At 40.6% G+C, this 18,872-nt stretch overlaps 1 long non-coding RNA gene across 5 annotated transcripts in view; it reads right to left on the reverse strand.

Moving 5' to 3' along the window:
* Window positions 1-18,872, reverse strand: part of LOC137230656 (uncharacterized) — a 96,766-nt gene that overhangs the window by 34,651 nt on the left and 43,243 nt on the right. Inside the window, exon 6 of one of the 5 annotated variants that reach the window (XR_010946211.1) lies at window positions 3,849-3,883. The exons of the other annotated variants lie outside the window; for them this stretch is intronic. This is a non-coding gene — a long non-coding RNA (uncharacterized lncRNA). Of the gene's footprint in view, window positions 1-3,848; window positions 3,884-18,872 lie in introns of those variants that run through there. 5 annotated transcript variants of the gene reach the window in all.

Consider the following 18,872-nt stretch of genomic DNA (forward strand, 5'->3'; position numbering starts at 1 on the left):
ACAACTAGAGAGAAGGCAGCGTGCTGCAACAAATGATCCCTCATGCCTCAACGAATATCCCATGAGCCACAACTAAGATCCGATGCAGCCAAAAATAAAAATAAAATAAATAAATAAAACCCAGACACAGAGGATAGTCCTAATTCATTCTGTTTCTTTAGAATAAACCACCAACGTTCCTGCAAGCTTTGGGGAATATCCTGGCAACCAGACCCTCTGTACCCAGAGATGGGATGGGAGGATTGATGATTAAGGTTTCAGCTCTATAGCTCACTTCTACATTAGGCCAGTGGTCGCAAAAACATTGAGAACACAGCATAAACAACATCCCCTCTTATTTACCTCTAAAACTCATCTATTTGTAGAGCTCTACTTTGCCATCTTCCTTTCAACATGTGAAGGTAAATCTCAGGAAGAGCTATGCCTCTGGAATTTTGCTTGAGAGCTGGTCAATGCCCTCAGCCACAATGCCCTTCCTCCTCCATATGCTCACAGCTCAGAAAACACTTCTCAATGCTCATCCTATAGGAGTGTGAGCAAGGTGCAAAGATGTGACAAATAAATGGCACATTTTTAATTTTTAAAAACTAGGTCAGTCACAGATGTGAATAGCACCAAAACACAGCTGCTTTCAAGTTTCTTTTTTCTTTTTTTCTTCTGACAAGGTCTAATTATAAGTTGCAAGAACTAAATCAGAAGTGTGCGTTTGATTATAATATGAGCATCACCTGTGGCAGGTGGATTTTGCCTTGACTATATGGCTCCCAGTTCAGAGTGGGAGTAGCCTCCAATTTGACTTAGAAACACAGAACCCTAAACCCACAGTTTGCAATTTGTAATATGCATAAAAATGTGGGGTGGTCCACCATCATCCCAACACAGAGGTCAGCTTAAACTGGTTCTGTCTATTCCCACTTTGACAGCAGGGTTAGGATTTCCTTTCAGGACATCATAACCCCTCCAGGAGGCCATATCCCCTCTCCCTATGTTCTGAGGCTGAAAAGAGTCAACGTTGCTAACATGTGAAAGGTCAGATGGGGAAGGAAAGCTTGCCAAGCCCTCCAGGGCAAAAGAACTCATTCCAAATGAGATACTCGGGGGCAGCCCAATTCTGTAGGCCGAGCATGGTCCACTCCAGACAGCAGCATGAGGGACAGCTGGTCACTGAAGCAGTTCCTACTTCATGGTTCCTCCTCCCTTCAAACCTCCCGAACCACCTCCCCCCATTTCAGATCTCTCCACATCTTCCTCTTCTGTGGTCCATGGTAAATGCCACTCCCACACTTTTCTCATCCTGCTCTGGCCTGTGGTCATTTATCTGGTCTCTGAGCAGGAAAATCTGCAAGGTTGCAAACCAAACTTTATGCCTGGAGCAGAATTTCTAGCCTTTGTAGGTAGATGACTCATGTCTGTCATACGAGCCAGGAATGGGGATGGGAGCCACCATTAGGGATGAAGTTAACAGGTTTGATGATCTCAGTGGTACTAGGAGGACATGGTGAGGGAAGGAAAGATTGTATCTTTTTTTTTATGATTCCCTGCTTTTTTTTATTAATTAATTAATTTATTGGCTGTGTTGGGTCTTTGTTGCTGCACTCAGGCTTTCTCTAGTTGCGGCGAGCAGGAGCTACTCTTCGTTGTGGTGCACGGGCTTCTCGTTGCAGTGGCTTCTCTTGTTGTGGAGCACGGGCTCTAGGTGCATGGGCTTCAGTAGTTGTGGCATGTGGGCTCAGTAGTTGTGGCTCGTGGGGTCCAGAGCACAGGCTCAGTAGTTGTGGCACACAGGCTTAATTGCTCCTCAGCATGTAGGATCTTCCTGGACCAGGGCTCAAACCTGTGTCTCCTGCATTGGCAGGTGGATTCTTAACCACTGCGCCACCAGGGAAGTCCTAAGATTCCCTGCTTTAATCAACTTTTTTGATCAATTGACCAACTTCTAGTTAGATAAAGGCGTCCCACTATACTATAACTAGCCACAGTTCATTGAGTACCTGTGTCAGCACTCTTACATGCTTTTCATTATTTCTATTCCTTTCATAATTCTTGCAAGGTAGGCACTTGTATCTGCATGTTATAAACAAACTGAGGCTCCCAGAGGCTGATTGCCTCACTCAAGACAACTCTGCAAGTTAAATAATGGAATAAGAATTTGAGTATTAGTCATTTCCACTGGAAGACTAAGAGGAGACCGTGTGCAGGGTCAGACCAATGGGCTATCCAGACTAGAGTCTTTGTGATGATAGCACAAAGAAAGTGTTGAACAAAGGCCTACTTGCAATTCCTCAGCTCATAGGTTAGCTGTGTGCCCACAACATTCCTACCTACTCATATTCACTTGTTAGAAACTAACATTTATTAGGTATTGACTATATGCCAAGTACTGTGCTGAACACTTGACACTTTATCTCATCTGTTTCTTGTTACCACCTATGAAATGAGAATCATTACCCCCATTTTTCTGATGAAGAAATTGATACTCAGAGTTATTGTGTAAGTTTCCTGAGGTCAAAGAGCCATGATTTGAACCCAACTTGAAGAAATCCCAGAGCCTCCTCCATGTGGCCTCCGTGATTTGGAACCTGTTCCTCTTGAAGGCATTCCAATGGCCCCTTTAGGCTTCAGGACAAATCATTTAGTGACTAAATATAAGATGATCTCTGTGCTGATGCATTCCAGGCCTTCAGGATGAGTTACTCAAATGCTAACTAAGAACTTGGATGACATAATGGTGTCAGTGTCTAAAAACATCTAGAAAAGTTTCCATTTACATTTGTGAAAATCTGCTTCAGCTCACTAAAGGGCAAGTGGAGCCAAAAGCAGGCAGAGTCCTGTGCTCATCTTCAGCTTCTGGAGCCAGGGACTATCTCATTCATCTGTTTCCATAGCCCCCAGAAAAACAACAAGCATACCATAATTTTTGCCATTTGTTGAGTACTTACTATGGCCCAGATAACCCCACTTAATTTCTACAACAATCCTGCAAGGTAGATATTATTATCTCTGTCTCACAGATACAGACTCTAAGGGTCAGAGAGATTGAGCAACTTGCTGCTGAATCACAGAACTGGTACAACTCAGGCTACCTCAGACGGCTTCTCAGAGGAGATCGATCTGGAGGAAGCATTTGAGGGAGGAAAACATAGAAAAGAACTTCTAATTAGCAGCAGCAGGCCCAGTCATAGAGACAGGAAAGAGCAGTGGTCTTGCTCATACCTAATTCAACAGCAACCTTTTTTTGTTAATACATCTTTATTGGAGTATAATTGCTTCACAATGCTGCGTTAGTTTCTGTTGTACACCAAAGTGAATCAGACATTATCAAGCCTTTCCAAAACATTCAATTTAGTTTTCATAGAAATAATAGCTCAATCTCTCTTTACACTCATATTTCACAGATTTACACTTTATTTAATTAAATTATACCATGTGTGCCTGGCAAAAATTGGTTTGCTAGCAAACATCACTGACTCCTGGTAAGCATCTAATTGGTGCTGAGTTATTTAACTTCCTCAGGCTATATTTTTCTCACCTGTAAAATGGTGGCATTGTAAGGATTTAATGAGTTAATCTATATAAAAATCTTGTTAAGCACTCAGTAAATGTTTGGGCACAGAAGCACACAGGATGCCTTTGTTGATAAGTTTTCCAGGAGGAATGGAGAGCATCAGTTAATCCTGTGAGTTGGTTACGTGGGGGTACCTTAAGAGCTTCTCCTGTATTGGGTGTGATTTTATTAGATAAAAATGCCTTTTGGGGATTACAGAAATCTCCCCCACTCCAAATACTGCCTTTTATTCCCTGATTTTCTAATTAAATGTGCACTTTGTCCTCAGTATACTTGACACATACCTTATCCAAGAGCCCTCTTATTCACAGATCTGGTCTGAAGGCAAAAAACAGAACAAAAGCAAGTTACTCCTTCAACACTTGAATGGCAGCCACAAAAATAAACAAATAACATCCTTTTTATTCTCCCGAAGAGACACTTCCGATGAATTTCTTAATCTCCCTCCACTACAGCAGATATATTCTCAGGACTATCAGGTTGCAAGGTATACACAAATTCCAAGAGCACTTCTGCGAACAAAATATGCCACACTCTCTGGCATTAAAGGACTCCCACTGTTGGCTCCATTTCCCAGTCACTGGCAGCCAGGCATAAGCATCCTAGACATGCCACACCTCTAGGGGAAAAGCTAGAAGGTATGGTCCTTAGAGAAACATGACAGAAAGACGAAAGCCTTTGGAAGCAGACATGTCTGGATCCAAATTTATGCTTTGCCATTTGTTAGCTGTGTGATCTGGGCAAGCCACTTAACCTCTCTGAGCCTCAGTTCCCTCAACTATACAATCAATAATCGTTGCATTAAATTCTTGAAAATATTTAATGTGTTAAGGCAGGAATGCACCTAGCACAGGGCTGGGCACATAAGAAGCATTCAGTGAATGGTGGCCATTATTATTGATTATTCTCCAGGATAACTCCAACATTGACCTTTAGGTATAATGAAGCTCTAGAATGTTGTGGTTAAACGCCAAGCTAGTTGGCTTTGAATTGCAGATCTTCTATTTCTGAAGTGGGTAAACTTTGCCAATTTCCTTAACCTCTCTGGGCCTGATTTTCCCTATCTCTAAAATGGAAAAAGCAACAGAACCTATATCAAACGGTTGCTGTAAAAATTAAATAAGTTAGTATATATAAAATGTTTAGAATAGTGCTCGGAACACATTAAGCACTATGTAAGTGTCATCTATTATATTAGTACTGTATCATAACTGTCTCTTTAACTGTAGACACCTTGAAATAATGATTGTCTTTTTTTTTTTTCCTGTATCTCCAGGGTGTCAAAGTGACTGCAACACCTTAATAAATGTTAATGGAATGAATGAGGCATCTCACATGCCATGCTAATTAAGACTTTCCCTGGAAATGACACTAACCCAATTCAAACTAAGGGAGAAAAAAAAGACAATTTGCTCATATTTAAATTATCCAGGAGTTAATCTTGCTTCTAGTACAGTTAGAACCAAAGGGTCAAATGGTTTAAGGACTTTCTTTTCAACTGTTTCCAGCATTTCGGTTTTGTTGGCTCTCTCCATGTGAAGGGCATTGTAACCATCAGCAACCCAAGCTTCACAGCCAGCCACTTTATCAACTTAATGCTTTTTCTCCAAAAGATCTGGCTGAAAAATGGCTAGAATTTAATGGGCCCAGCTAGAGTTATGTGCCCATCCATGTATTAACTTCTGTGTTCAAGGAAATGGGGTAATCCGACCGGCTAAGCCTGCTCACCCCATGTAGAAGAGAAGGGGCAGACCTATGCAAACAGACAGATTTCCTCAAAGTAAAGAGTATTCTATTATAAGGAGGAGGGAAAAGGGATGCTGGGCAGGCAAAAATGCCAGATGCCCTGACATAGGCCAAAAGATGGTGCTCAACCTCATTAGTCCTAGACCACTCCAGACAATAAGAATCTGCCCAGAATTTTTTAAAAAATATGGAATTCCCTGGTGGTCCAGTGGTTAGGACTCTGCACTTTCACTGCCGAGGGTACACACCTTATCCCTGGTCAGGGATCCCACAAGCAATGTCATGTGGCCAAATTTAAAAAAAAGAAAAAGAAAAAAAAGAATCTGCCCAGCTTTGATAAGTCTTTTAAGAAAAATATCTTAATATTTCTAAGTAATTATTCACAGATTTCAACCTCCTCACATGAGGCTCTTCCTCAAATCCAATCTAATCTAAATTCCTTGAGTTTCTAGTCAAAGTATTTTTCTTCTTGTTTGTAAAAGGTTAAAAATACAGCTAAGCAAATGCTTTATAATCTAGTCTGAAGATATTTTTGAGTAGGAGTTATTTTGTAGCCGAGCAGGACCCTACGCGGCCTTCCCAGAACAGGACCACCCCATCCCCCCAGACATCCTCTCCCTGCCTCTTGTCCATAGAAAAACTTTAGCCTTCTTCCCTAAGTTTCAAAGAAGAAATTTAATCAGAGAAGTGACAAAATGCAGAAAGAAAGGAAAACAGTCAAGTAAGAAAAAATAATAATAGTTTAGCCATTAAACAAAGTCAAGGACTTTTAATTCCTTTTAGTTCCTCCTAAAGGGCTATAGATGATATTCTGAGCCACATCCTTTGAGCTGTTTTGCAGATACTGAAACCCCCACCAGGTGGAAGAAGTTAACTGGATGCTGACCCACAAGCATGTAGATCCCAGACCAGTTGGAACCAAAAGCTTGATGATGTTGATTCCCAATTACCTTACCACCAACCAATCAGAAGAATGTCCACGAGCTGATCATACACCCCACAGCTCTCTTCCCTCATCCTGTCTTTAAAAATCTTTCCCTGAACACAAGAGGGAGGAGATATAGGGATATATGTATATGTATAGCTGATTCACTTTGTTACACAGCAGAAACTAACACAACATTGTAAAGCAATTATACTCCAATAAAGATGTTAAAAAAAAAATCTTTCCCTGAAAGCCATTGGGGAGTTTGGGTCTTTTAAGCACTAGTTGCCTGGACTCCTTGCTTGGCCCCTGCAATAAATGCTGCCCTTTCCTTCACCACAACCTGGTGTCAGTAGATTGGCTTTACTGCGTGCAGACGAGTGGACCCAAGTTTGGTTTGGTAACAATTTCATCAATATGGTGCTACCTGGAGTAGTATGGCAAGCAGAACCCAGAGAAAAAGAAATCTGTGATCAATTTGTGATGTCTGCCTGTCCCAGGTTCTGGAATGGAGAGGGGCCACACACTTGGCTGAATTTGCATCCCTGAGTTTTGTAATCCTTCATCAAAAAAAAAAAAAAATTTCTTCTTCCTTCACCCAGCACCCTTACTCAAACAGGGCAGGCATGGAGGAAATGTCAGGAAAAGTGGGATATCGGTAACATGCTTGTTAAACTCTTCCAAGTTCCGATTTCAATCTTGAGATCTACTTACAGGACTAAAAGTTATTCCTCAGTGAATCAGCAAAGGCACTGAGTGTGATTAGCAGTTTTTGGATGCAAAAGAACATTGCAAACTTCTCTGTACTCTGCTTGGCTGTGCTGAGGTGCCACTTCAGGTGTTAGCAAAAAAAGAGACGTGAGAGAGAAAGAACTGTTACACCCACCAACAGCCCTTCCATTGGCCATGATCACATCATCCAAGGTGTGATCACTGACATCAGGTTGTTTTACCACATAGTGTGAGCTGACAACTAAAGAACAGCAAGTTAGTCTGTATTACAAAAACTTTTCCCGTTTATTTGCTCCATTGACTTTCAAGGGTTAGGCTGAATTATCATCCAGAAGATTTGTATTTTGCCTGTTCCCACTACCTTTTCTTAATACAAAAAATTTCAAACAAATAAAATTGGAAAGAATATTATAAAAAATACCCATCATTCAGATTCAACAATTGTTAGGATTTTGCCACACTTGCTTTATCTATCCTTCTCCTTTTTCTGTGGAAGTATTTTAAAGCAAATCCCAGCCCTCGGGACTTCCCTGGTGGTCCAGTGGTTAAGAATCTGCCTTCCAATGCAGGCGGTGTGGGTTCGATCCCTGGTTGGGGAACTAAGATCCCACATGCCGTAGGGCAAATAAGCCTGTGCGCTCTAGAGTCCATGCACAACAACTAGAGAGCCTGCGTGCTGCAACAACTGAGCCCACGTGCTCTGGAGCCCATGTGCCACAACTAGAGAGTCTGTGTGCCACAACTAGAGAGCCCGCATGTCTCAACTAGAGAGCTTGCACACTGCAACGAAGAGCCTGTGTGCCACAGCTAAGACCCGACGCAGCCAAATTAATTAATTAATTACTTTAAAAAAAAATCCTAGTCCTCACGTTATTTCTTCTCTAGATACGTCATTTCACATCTCTAAAATATATGAAAGGATTGGTTTAAGATGGCAGAGTAGAAGGACATGTGCTCACTTCCTCTTGTGAGAGCACAGAATCACAACTAACTGCTGAACAATCATTGACAGGAAGACCCTGGAACTCTCTAAAATAGACACCACACATTCAAAGACAAAGGAGAAGCCACAGGGAGAAGGTAGGAGGGGCACAATCACAATAAAATCAAATCCCATAACTGCTGGGTGGGTGACTCACAAACTGGAGAACAATTATGCCACAGAAGTCCACCCACTGGAGTGAGGGTTCTGAGCCCCACATCAGGCTTCCCAACCTGGGAGTCCGGCAATGGGAGGAGGAATTCCCAGATAATCAGACGTTGAAGGTTAGCAGGATTTGACTGAAGGACTTCGACAGGACAGGGGCAAACAGAGACTCCACTTGGGGAGGGCACACACAAAGTAATGTGCACATGAGGACCCAGGGGGAAGGAGCAGTGACCCCAGAGGAGACTGAACCAGACCTACCTCCTAGTGTTGGAGGGACTCCTGAAGAGGCGGGGGGTGGCTGTGGCTCACCGGGGAAGGACACTGTCAACAGAAGTGCTGGGAGGTACTCCTTGGTGTGAGCCCTCCAGGAGTCTGCCATTAGTGCCACCAAAGAGCCTGTGGGCTCCAGTGCTAGGTCACCTCAGGCTAAACAACCAACAGGGAGGAAATTCAGCCCCACCCATCAGCAGACAAGTGGATTAAAGTTTTACTGAGCTCTGCCCACCAGAGTAACACCCAGCTCTACCCACCACAAGTCTCTCCCATCAGGAAGCTTGCACAAACCTCTTAGATAGCCTCATCCACCAGAGGGCAGAGAGTGGAAGAAAGAAGAAATACAATCCTGTAGACTGTGAAATGAAAACCACATTCACAGAAAGACAGACAAAATGAAAAGGCAGAGGACTATGTACCAGATGAAGGAACAAGATAAAACCCTAGAAAAACAACTAAATGAAGTGGAGATAGGCAACCTTCCAGAAAAAGAATTCAGAATAATGATAGTGAAAATGATCCAGGACCTCAGAAAAAGAATGGAGGCAAAGATTGAGAAGATGAAAGAAATGTTTAACAAAGACCTAGAAGAATTAAAGAAAAAACACCTAGAAGAATTAAAGAACAAACAGAGATGAACAATACAATAACTAAAAAGAAAAATGCACTAAAAGGAACCAATAGCAGAATAACTGAGGCATAGAATGGATAAGTGACCTGGAAGACAGAATGGTGGAATTCACTGCCACAGGACAGAATAAAGAAAAAAGAATGAAAAGAAATGAAGACAGCCTAAGAGAGAGCTGGGACAACATTAAACACACCAACATTCACATTATAGGGGTCCCAGAAGGAGAAGAGAGAGAGAAAGGACCAGAGAAAATATTTGAAGAGATTATAGTCAAAAACGTCCCTAACATGGGAGAGGAAATAGCCACTGAAGTCCAGGAAGCGTAGAGAGTCCCAGGCAGGATAAACCCAAGGAGAAACATGCCAAGACACATAGTAATAAAATTGACAAAAATTAAAGACGAAGAAAAATTATTAAAAGCAACAAGGGAGGACTTCCCTGGTGGCCCAATGGTTAAGAGTCCACCTGCCAATGCGGGGGACACGGGTTAGAGCCCTGGTCTGGGAAGATCCCACATGCCATGGAGCAACTAAGCCTGCGCACCACAACTACTGAGCCTGCGCTCTAGAGCCCATGAGCCACAACCACCGAGCCTGTGTGCTACAACTACTGAAGCCCGCATGCCTAGAGCCCATGCTCCACAACAAGAGAAGCCACCACAATGAGAAGCCCATGCACCACAACGAAGAGTAGCCCCCACTCACCACAACTAGAGAAAGCCCACGCATAGCAGTGAAGACCCAATACAGCCAAAATTAAATTAAAAAAAAAAAAAAAGCAACAAGGGAAAAACAACAAATAACATACAAGGGAACTCCCATAAGGTTAACAGCTGATTTCTCAGCAGAAACTCTACAAGCCAGAAGGGAGTGGCAGGACACACTTAAGGTGATGAAAGGGAAGAACCTACAGCCAAGACTACTCTACCCGGCAAGGATCTCATTCAGATTCGATGGAGAAAGCAAAAGCTTTACAGACAAGCAAAAGCTAAGAGAATTCAGCACCACCAAACCAGCTCTGCAACAAATGCTAAAGGACCTTCTCTAAGTGGGAAACACAAGAAAAGAAAAGGACCTACAAAAACAAACCCACAACAATTAAGAAAATGGTAATAGGAACATACATGTCGATAATTACCTTAAACATGAATGGATTAAAAGTTCCAACCAAAAGACACAGGCTCACTCAATGGCTACAAAAACAAGACCCATATATATGCTGCCTACAAGAGACCCACTTCAGACCTAAGGACACATACAGACTGAAAGTGAGGGGATGAAAAAAGATATTCCATGCAAATGGAAATCAAAAGGAATTTGAAGTAGCAATAGTCATATCAGATAAAATAGACTGTAAAAAAAGAATGTTACAAGAGACAAGAAGGGACACTATATAATAATCAAGGGATCAATCCAAGAAGAAGATATAACAATTACAAATATATATGCACCCTCGATATATAAGGCAAATGCTAACAGCCATAAAAGAGGAAATCGACAGTAACACAATAATAGTGGGGGACTTTAACACCTCACTTACACCAATGAATCGATCATCCAGACAGAAAATTAATAAGGAAACACAAGCTTTAAATGACACAATAGACCAGATAGATTTAATTGATATTTATAGGACATTCCATCCGAAAACAGCAGATTACACTTTCTTCTCATGTGCACACAGAACATTCTCCATGATAGATCACATATTGGGTCACAAATCAAGCCTCAGTAAATTTAAGAAAACTGAAATCATATCAAGCATCTTTTCTGACCACAACGTTATGAGATTAGAAATCAATTACAGGGAAAAAAAACCCGTAAAAAACACAAGCATGTGGAGGCTAAACAATACGTTACTAAATAACCAAGAGATCACTGAAGGAATCAAAGAGGAAATTAAAAAATACGTAGAAATAAAAGACAATGAAAACACAATGATCCAAAACCTATGGGATGCAGCAAAAGCAATTCTAAGAGGGAAGTTTATAGCAATACAATCCTACCTCAAGAAACAAGGAAAATCTCAAATAAACAATCTAACCTTACACCTAATGGAATTAGAGAAAGAAGAACAAACAAAACCCAAACTTAGTAGAAGGAAAGAAATCATAACAATCAGAGCAGAAATAAATGAAATAGAAACAAAGAAAACAATATCAAAAATCAATAAAACTAAGAGCTGGTTCTTTGAGAAGATAAACAAAATTGATAAACTTTAGCCAGACTCATCAAGGAAAAGAGGGAGAGGACTGAAATCAATAAAATCAGGAATGAAAAAGGAGAAGTTAAAATGGACACCACAGAAATACAAAGCATCGTAAGAGACTACTACAAGCAAGTCTATGCCAAAAAAATGGACAACTTGGAGGAAATGGACAAATCCTTAGAAAGGTATAACCTTACAAGACTGAACTAGGAAGAAATAGAAATATGAACAGACCAATCACAAGTAATGAAATTGAAACTGATTAAAAATCTTCCAACAAACAAAAGTCCAGGACCAGATGGCTTCACAGGTGAATTCTACCAAACATTTAGAGAAGAGCTAACACCCATCCTTCTCAAACTCTTCCAAAAAATTGCAGAAGAAGGAACACTCCCAAATTCAGTCTACAAGGCCAGCATCACTCTGGTACCCAAACCAGACAAAGATACTACAAAAAAAGAAAATTACAGACCAATATCACTGATGAATATAGATGCAAAACTCCTCAACAAAATGCTAGCAAACAGAAATTCAGTCTACAAGGCCAGCATCACTCTGGTACCCAAACCAGACAAAGACACTACAAAAAAAGAAAATTACAGACCAATATCACTGATGAATATAGATGCAAAACTCCTCAACAAAATGCTAGCAAACAGAAATTCAGTCTACAAGGCCAGCATCACTCTGGTACCCAAACCAGACAAAGACACTACAAAAAAAGAAAATTACAGACCAATATCACTGATGAATATAGATGCAAAACTCCTCAACAAAATGCTAGCAAACAGAATCCATCAACACATTAAAAGGATCATACACCATGATCAAGTGCAATTTGTCCCAGGGATGCAAGGATTCTTCAGTATATGCAAATCAATCAATGTGATATACCATATTAACATATTGAAGAATAAAAACCATATGATCATCTCAATAGATGCAGAGAAAGCTTTTGACAAAATTCAACACCCATTTATGATAAAAACTCTCCAGAAAGTGGGCATAGAGGGAACATACCTCAACATAACAAAGGCCATATATGACCAACCCACAGCAAACATCATTCTCAATAGTGAAAAACTGAACGCATTTCCTCTAAGATCAGCAACCAGACAAGGATGTCCACTCTCACCACTATTATTCAACAAAGTTTTGGAAGTCCTAGCCATGGCAATCAGAGAAGAAAAAGAAATAAAAGGAATCCAAATTGGAAAAGAAGAAATAAAACTATCACTGTTTGCAGATGACATGATACTATACATAGAGAATCCTAAAGATGCCACCAGAAAACTACTAGAGCTAATCAATGAATTTGGTAAAGTTGCAGAATACAAAATTAATGCAGAGAAATCTCTTCCATTCCTATCCACTAACAGCGAAAGATTAGAAAGAGAAATTAAGGAAACAATCCCATTCACCACTGCAACAAAAAGAATAAAATATCTAGGAATAAACCTACCTAAGGAGGTAAAAGACCTGTACTCAGAAGACTGTAAGACACTGATGAAAGAAATCAAAGATGACACAAACCAATGAAGAGATATACCATATTCTTGGATTGGAAGAATCAATATTGTGAAAATGCCTATACTACCCAAAGCAGTCTACAGATTCAAGCAATCCCTATGAAATTACCAATGGCATTTTTTACAGAACTAGAACAAAAAATCTTAAAATTTTTATAGAAACACAAAAGACCCCAAATAGCCAAAGCAATCCTGAGGGAAAAAAAAATGGAGCTGGCAGAATCAGACTCCCTGACTTCAGATTATACTACAAAACTACAGTGATCAAGACAATATGGTACTGGCACAAAAACAGAAATATAGATCAATGGAACAGGATAGAAAGCCCAGAGATAAACCCACACACATGTGTTCAACTAATCTATGACAAGGGAGGCAAGGATATATAATAGAGAAAAGACAGTCTCTTCAATAAGTGGTGCTGGGAAAACTGGACAGCTACATGTAAAAGAATGAAATTAGAACACTCCCTAACACCATACACAATAATAAACTCAAAATGGATGAAAGACCTAAATGTAAGACTGGACACTATAAAACTCTTAGAGGAGAACATAGGAAGAACACTGTCATAAATCACAGCAAGCTCTTTCTTGATCCACCTCCTAGAGTAAGGGAAATAAAAACAAAAATAAACAAATGAGACCTAATGAAACTTAAAAGCTTTTACACAGCAAAGGAAACTATAAACAAGACGAAAAGAAAACCCTCAGAATGGGAGAAAATATTGGCAAACGGATCAATGGATAAAGGATTAATCTCCAAAATGTATAAACAGTTCATGGAGCTCAATATTAAAAAAACAAACAACCCAATCAAAAAATGGGCAGAAGACCTAAACAGACATCTCTCCAAAGAAGACATACAGATGGCCAACAAACACATGAAAGGTGCTCAACATCACTAATTATTAGAGAAATGCAAATCAAAACTACAATGAGGTATCACCTCACACTGATTAGAATGGGCATCATCAGAAAATCTACAAACAAATGCTGGAGAGACTGTGGAGAAAAGGGAACTCTCTTGCACTGCTAGTGGGAATGTAAATTGATATAGCCACTATGGAAAACAGTATGGAGGTTCCTTAAAAAACTAAAAATAGAATTACCATATGACCCAGCAATCCCACTATTGGGCATATACCCAGAGAAAACCATAATTCAAAAAGACACACGCACCCCAATGTTCATTGCAGCACTATTTACAATAGCCAGGTCATGGAAGCAACCTAAATGTTCATCAACAGATGAATGGATAAAGAAGATGTGGTACATATATACAATGGAATATTACTCAGCCATAAAAAGGAACGAAATTGGGTCATTTGTAGAGAGGTGGATGGACCTATAGTCTGTCATACAGAGTGAAGTAAGTCAGAGAGAGAAAAACAAATATCGTATATTAACGCATATATGTGAATCTAGAAAAATGGTAGAGATGAATCAGTTTGCAAGGCAAAAATAGAGACACAGATGTAGAGAACAAATGTATGGACATCAAGTGGGGAAAGTGGGGTGGGGGTGGTGGTCGTGGGATGAATTGGGAGATTGGGATTGACATGTATACACTAATATGTATAAAATAGATAACTAATAACCTGCTGTATAAAATAAATAAATAAATAAAATTCAAAAAAAGAACCTGAAGGTTTTGGGTTTGTTTGTTTTTTTAAATAAAATAAAATATATGAATATTTTCTTATATAGCCACAGTGCCAGTAATACACCTAACAACAGTAGTAATTCCTTGATATCATCTGATTCTTAGACCATTTTCAAAGTTCCCTAATATCTAAAGAAATATATTTCTTATAGTTGGCTCCTTAGAATCAGGATGCAGGCGAGGTCCACACACTGCATTTGATGGTTATGTCTTTTGAGACTTTTATAATCTAGAACAGTTTCTCCCCCTTGCCCCAAGTTTTTATTTTTCTTTATGCCATTGACTTCTTGATTAAACTAGTTCAGTTGTTCTATAGACTCTCCTATATTCTGAATTTATCCATTTATGTCCTGTGGCATCACTTAAACCTGAGCCTCTACCTCCTGTATTTCATGTAAACTGGAGGTTAGTTCTAAAAGACTTGTTAGAATCAGGTTCTGTTTTCCATAACAGGGCATCTCAAGAAGCACATATTTTCTGGTGGTCCCACTCTTAGGGAAGTTAAGATTGATCAGCAGATTCAGGTGGTGTCAGCTAGATCTCTCCACTGTAAAGTTCTCCATAAGCTGTTTTTCTAGGGAAGTGCCAAGATGTCAGAGTAGGAAGATCCTGAGGTCACTTCCTCCCCCAGGCACACCAAATTGCCACTATTTACAGACCAACTATTGATGAGAACTACTTGAAGACTAGCAGAAAAGATCTTCTACAACTAAAGATATAAAGAAGGAACCACAATTAGACAGGTAGGAGGGGTGGAGTCGCATTATACTCAAGACACATACCCCCAGGTGGGCAACCCACAAATGGGAGGTTAATTACAATTGCAGAGGTTCTCCCCAAGGAGGAAGTGGTCTGAGCCCCTGCCCAGGGGTCCTGCAACAAGAAGATGGGGCCACCTGAACGTTTGGCTTTGCAGGCCAGTGGGGCTTACTTTCAAGAGAGCCAGAGGGCTGTAGGCAATGGAGACTCCGCCCTTAAAGGGCACACACAAAATCTCACATGCTCCGAAATACAGGGAGACAGCTCTACCCACCAGCAGGCCAGCTGTGCAGTTTAGCTACTTAGCCTGCGAAATCCCAGGACTGGTGCCCACCAGCTGGTGGGCCCCTCCAGGTCCTGGGACTAATAAGCTATAGGGAGGACTCCAAAATGGTGCCTCCCAGCACGAGTGGCCTCTTGATAGAATGAGCTCCCAAAAAAGTGATGCAAGGAGAAAACCTACAACCAAAAATACCCAGCAAGGCTATCATTCAGAGTTGAAGGAGAGAGAAAGAGTTTTACAGACTAGCAAAAGCTAAAAGAGTTCAGCATCACGAAATGGCTTGAAGCCTTTCATCTAATGCTTTCATCCTTTATTGATCTTTGCCTTAAATTATATCATGAGGATTATAAAATGGTGATTTTTCTAATTCTGTCATTCCTTTCACATATATTAGCTGGGAATTGTGTGTAAGGAAGAACTTTTCCTCATTAATTAGGGCTATTTGGTCATCCTGAAATGCAGATTGAATTGGAAAAGCAGGATAACGTTTACTTATTTCTCTTAAATTGCCAGTTTTCAGAGTAAGGGCTCAAACCCGTGTCCCCTGTATTGGCAGGAGGATCTTAACCACTGTGCCACCAGGGAAGCCCCCTGGTTCCTTTAAATGCAGAATGTCATTTAGGGACCACAGTCTGGGCACTAGAGGTTGCCCATTGCCCATGGGGTTTTAATGCTTCTAGGTCTTTCTGAAAAGTATAGAAATAGAAGAAAAAAATCATAAGCATATACTGATATTTCTAATTCAAATTTAATATTAAAATCTATTTAGGGACTTCCCTCGTGGCACAGTGGTTAAGATCCTCCTGACAATACAGGGGACACGGGTTTGAGCCCTGGTCTGGGAAGATCCCATATGCTGCAGAGCAACTAAGCCTGTGCACCACATCTACTGAAGCCTGTGCGCCACATCTACTGAAGCCCGTGCGCCTAGAGCCCCTGCTCCACAGCAAGAGAAACCACTGCAATGAGAAGCCCACGCACCGCAATGAAGAGTAGCCCCCGCTTGCCACAACTAGACAAAAGCCTGCGCACAGCAACGAAGACCTAACGCAGCCAAAAATAAATAAATAAATTTATTAAAAAAAAAAAAAAAGATCTGAACTCCTCAGTCTGGCATTTAAAGCCCTCCCAATCCTGTTCAAAATAAATAAATTAAAAAAATCTATTTATATGAATGCCTTTGATTTTATATTTCTCTTCTCTTACACTAAAAACCTTGGTTCCTAATAGCATTAACATTATTACTTTGTGCTACACTACATAAAAAATAGTTTCAAAATACTAATGTAGGGCTTCCCTGGTGGCACAGTGGTTGAGAGTCCGCCTGCTGATGCAGGGGACATGGGTTCGTGCCCCGGTCCGGGAGGATCCCACATGCCGCGGAGCGGCTGGGCCCATGAGCCATGGCCGCTGAGCCTGCGCGTCCGGAGCCTGTGCGCCACAACAGGAGAGGCCACAACAGTGAGAGGCCCGCGTACCACAAAAAAAAACACAAAAAAAACCCCCAAAAAACTAATGTAAAGACCTACTAGTGACATAACTATTGAGTGCAGTGTTAGATTTCTTTGCAGCTCTATTCTCCCTTAAAATATATTCCACTACATATGTACAGCAAATACACCACATTGTAGAGTCACTTGAAATAATTGTCCTCTCTGTGCAGCTACGTAATTAACTTCATATACAGTTAAGTTCATTGTTTTTGGTTTGTTTTAAAATCTTAGGAATTGTCCGTTTAAATTAAATTTTGAATGCGTAAAACACATTTATATGATTCCAAAGTCAAAAATGCATAATAAATATATTCAGAAAAGTCTCTTTTCCATCCTTGTCTCCTCTGCCCTGTATTATGTTGAATTGTATGAAATTGCTAAAGATTAACCATTTTATCAGCAAAAATGGCAATTTCTGTGGTTGAACCATAAATATATCCCCACCTTTCTTATAGAATAGACAGGTGCTACACATACTATTCTCTATTTTGCTTTTTTCGCTTATATATTCTAGAGATCATTCCTTCCTCTTCATTCAGGTGCATTGTCTTCCATGTGTGTATTGATGTACCATGATTTTTATTCAATCAAATCTCTATTGCTGAACATTTGGATAGTTTCCAATATTTTGCTATTAAAAATAATGCCTCCACAAATAACCTTGTATGTCGTTCCATATTATAACTCAGTCCATATTTTAATTAGTAGGTATAAGGCCACCCTATCTGTAAGTGACCACCCCATGCCATACCCAGCCTAAGTCATTCATTCTGCTAAACATTTGTCCTGGTCTTTTGGTATCCACTGCCTTTTGAACACCCTTCTGATGTTAGGAGAATTTTCCCTTTCTGAGTACCACTAAGTTAGAGCGCAAAATGCTCATTCCCGTCCCTCTCCTTTGCAGTTAGGACACAGGCATGTGACTTATGCTCCTCTAATCAGATGCATTTGTGTGAGATTCTGGTGAAGAAAGTGGCAGTGAGAGGGGAAAGGCTGCAGAGTGCACTCCTTTTGCTGGTGAGGGGGTAGCAGAGCTATGTGGTTTGGGGAAACTGGAATGGTCTCTAAGGTTGAGTTCCTGGTACAGAAGTAACACTGATGCCTTTGGCAGCGGTGGTTGCAGTCAAATTGAGTTCCTGGCAGCATATGGTTACTGAGTGGTGACAGGGCATTGGCTTCAGTGTGCTTATTAGGCCAGCTGTGCTACTAATTTGGGGGGATTTTCCTGGAAACTTAGCCTCAAAATTGTTTCCTCCAGTCTTCCCAACAATTCTATGAGTTACCCAATATCCTTTAAATAAATCCCTTTTCTGCCTAATCTGCCAGCATCAGCTTCTGTCACTTGTGGCCAGGAAATAATTTATGTAGCAGATCCTGAGAGTCAGAGAGGGTAAAGTTTTAGCTACCACAGGGGCCTGATCATCCTCTGACTTGCACTTTCACCCTTCTTCCTTCCTCCTAAGAGTGCTTGTGAGTTCAGGGACAGAAGGTCTGTGGTCTAACAAAATTAACTGGGTCATTAGGGGCCCAGAAGCTCTTTTGCAGGAAGCTCCTTTGACAGTAGTCAGTCATAAGGAGTAGAAAGTGTTTTCCTGATTGCTAGAGGAGAAGAAGAAAGACAGATGTCAGTGATGGGAAGGAGGTCAGCAGTGGCCCAGCAGAGCTCCTGGGGTCAACAGAGCAGAAGGATGGTGAAACCAACAGACAGAACAGAGGGACTAAATGTTAGGAATCTTACCCTCACTCTTAACATTTCTCAAGTGAATAACTGGGGCAGGAGATCTAGAGAAAAAAATACAACTTCCAGATCATATGATATTGCTTATATGTGGAATCTAAAAAAATGGTACAAATGAACTTATTTACAAAACAGAAATAGTCACAACCAAAACAAACTTATGGTTACCAAAGAG

The sequence above is a fragment of the Pseudorca crassidens genome, chromosome 9 (genome assembly GCF_039906515.1).
Source record: "Pseudorca crassidens isolate mPseCra1 chromosome 9, mPseCra1.hap1, whole genome shotgun sequence".
In the NCBI taxonomy this organism is placed as follows: Eukaryota; Metazoa; Chordata; class Mammalia; order Artiodactyla; family Delphinidae; genus Pseudorca; species Pseudorca crassidens.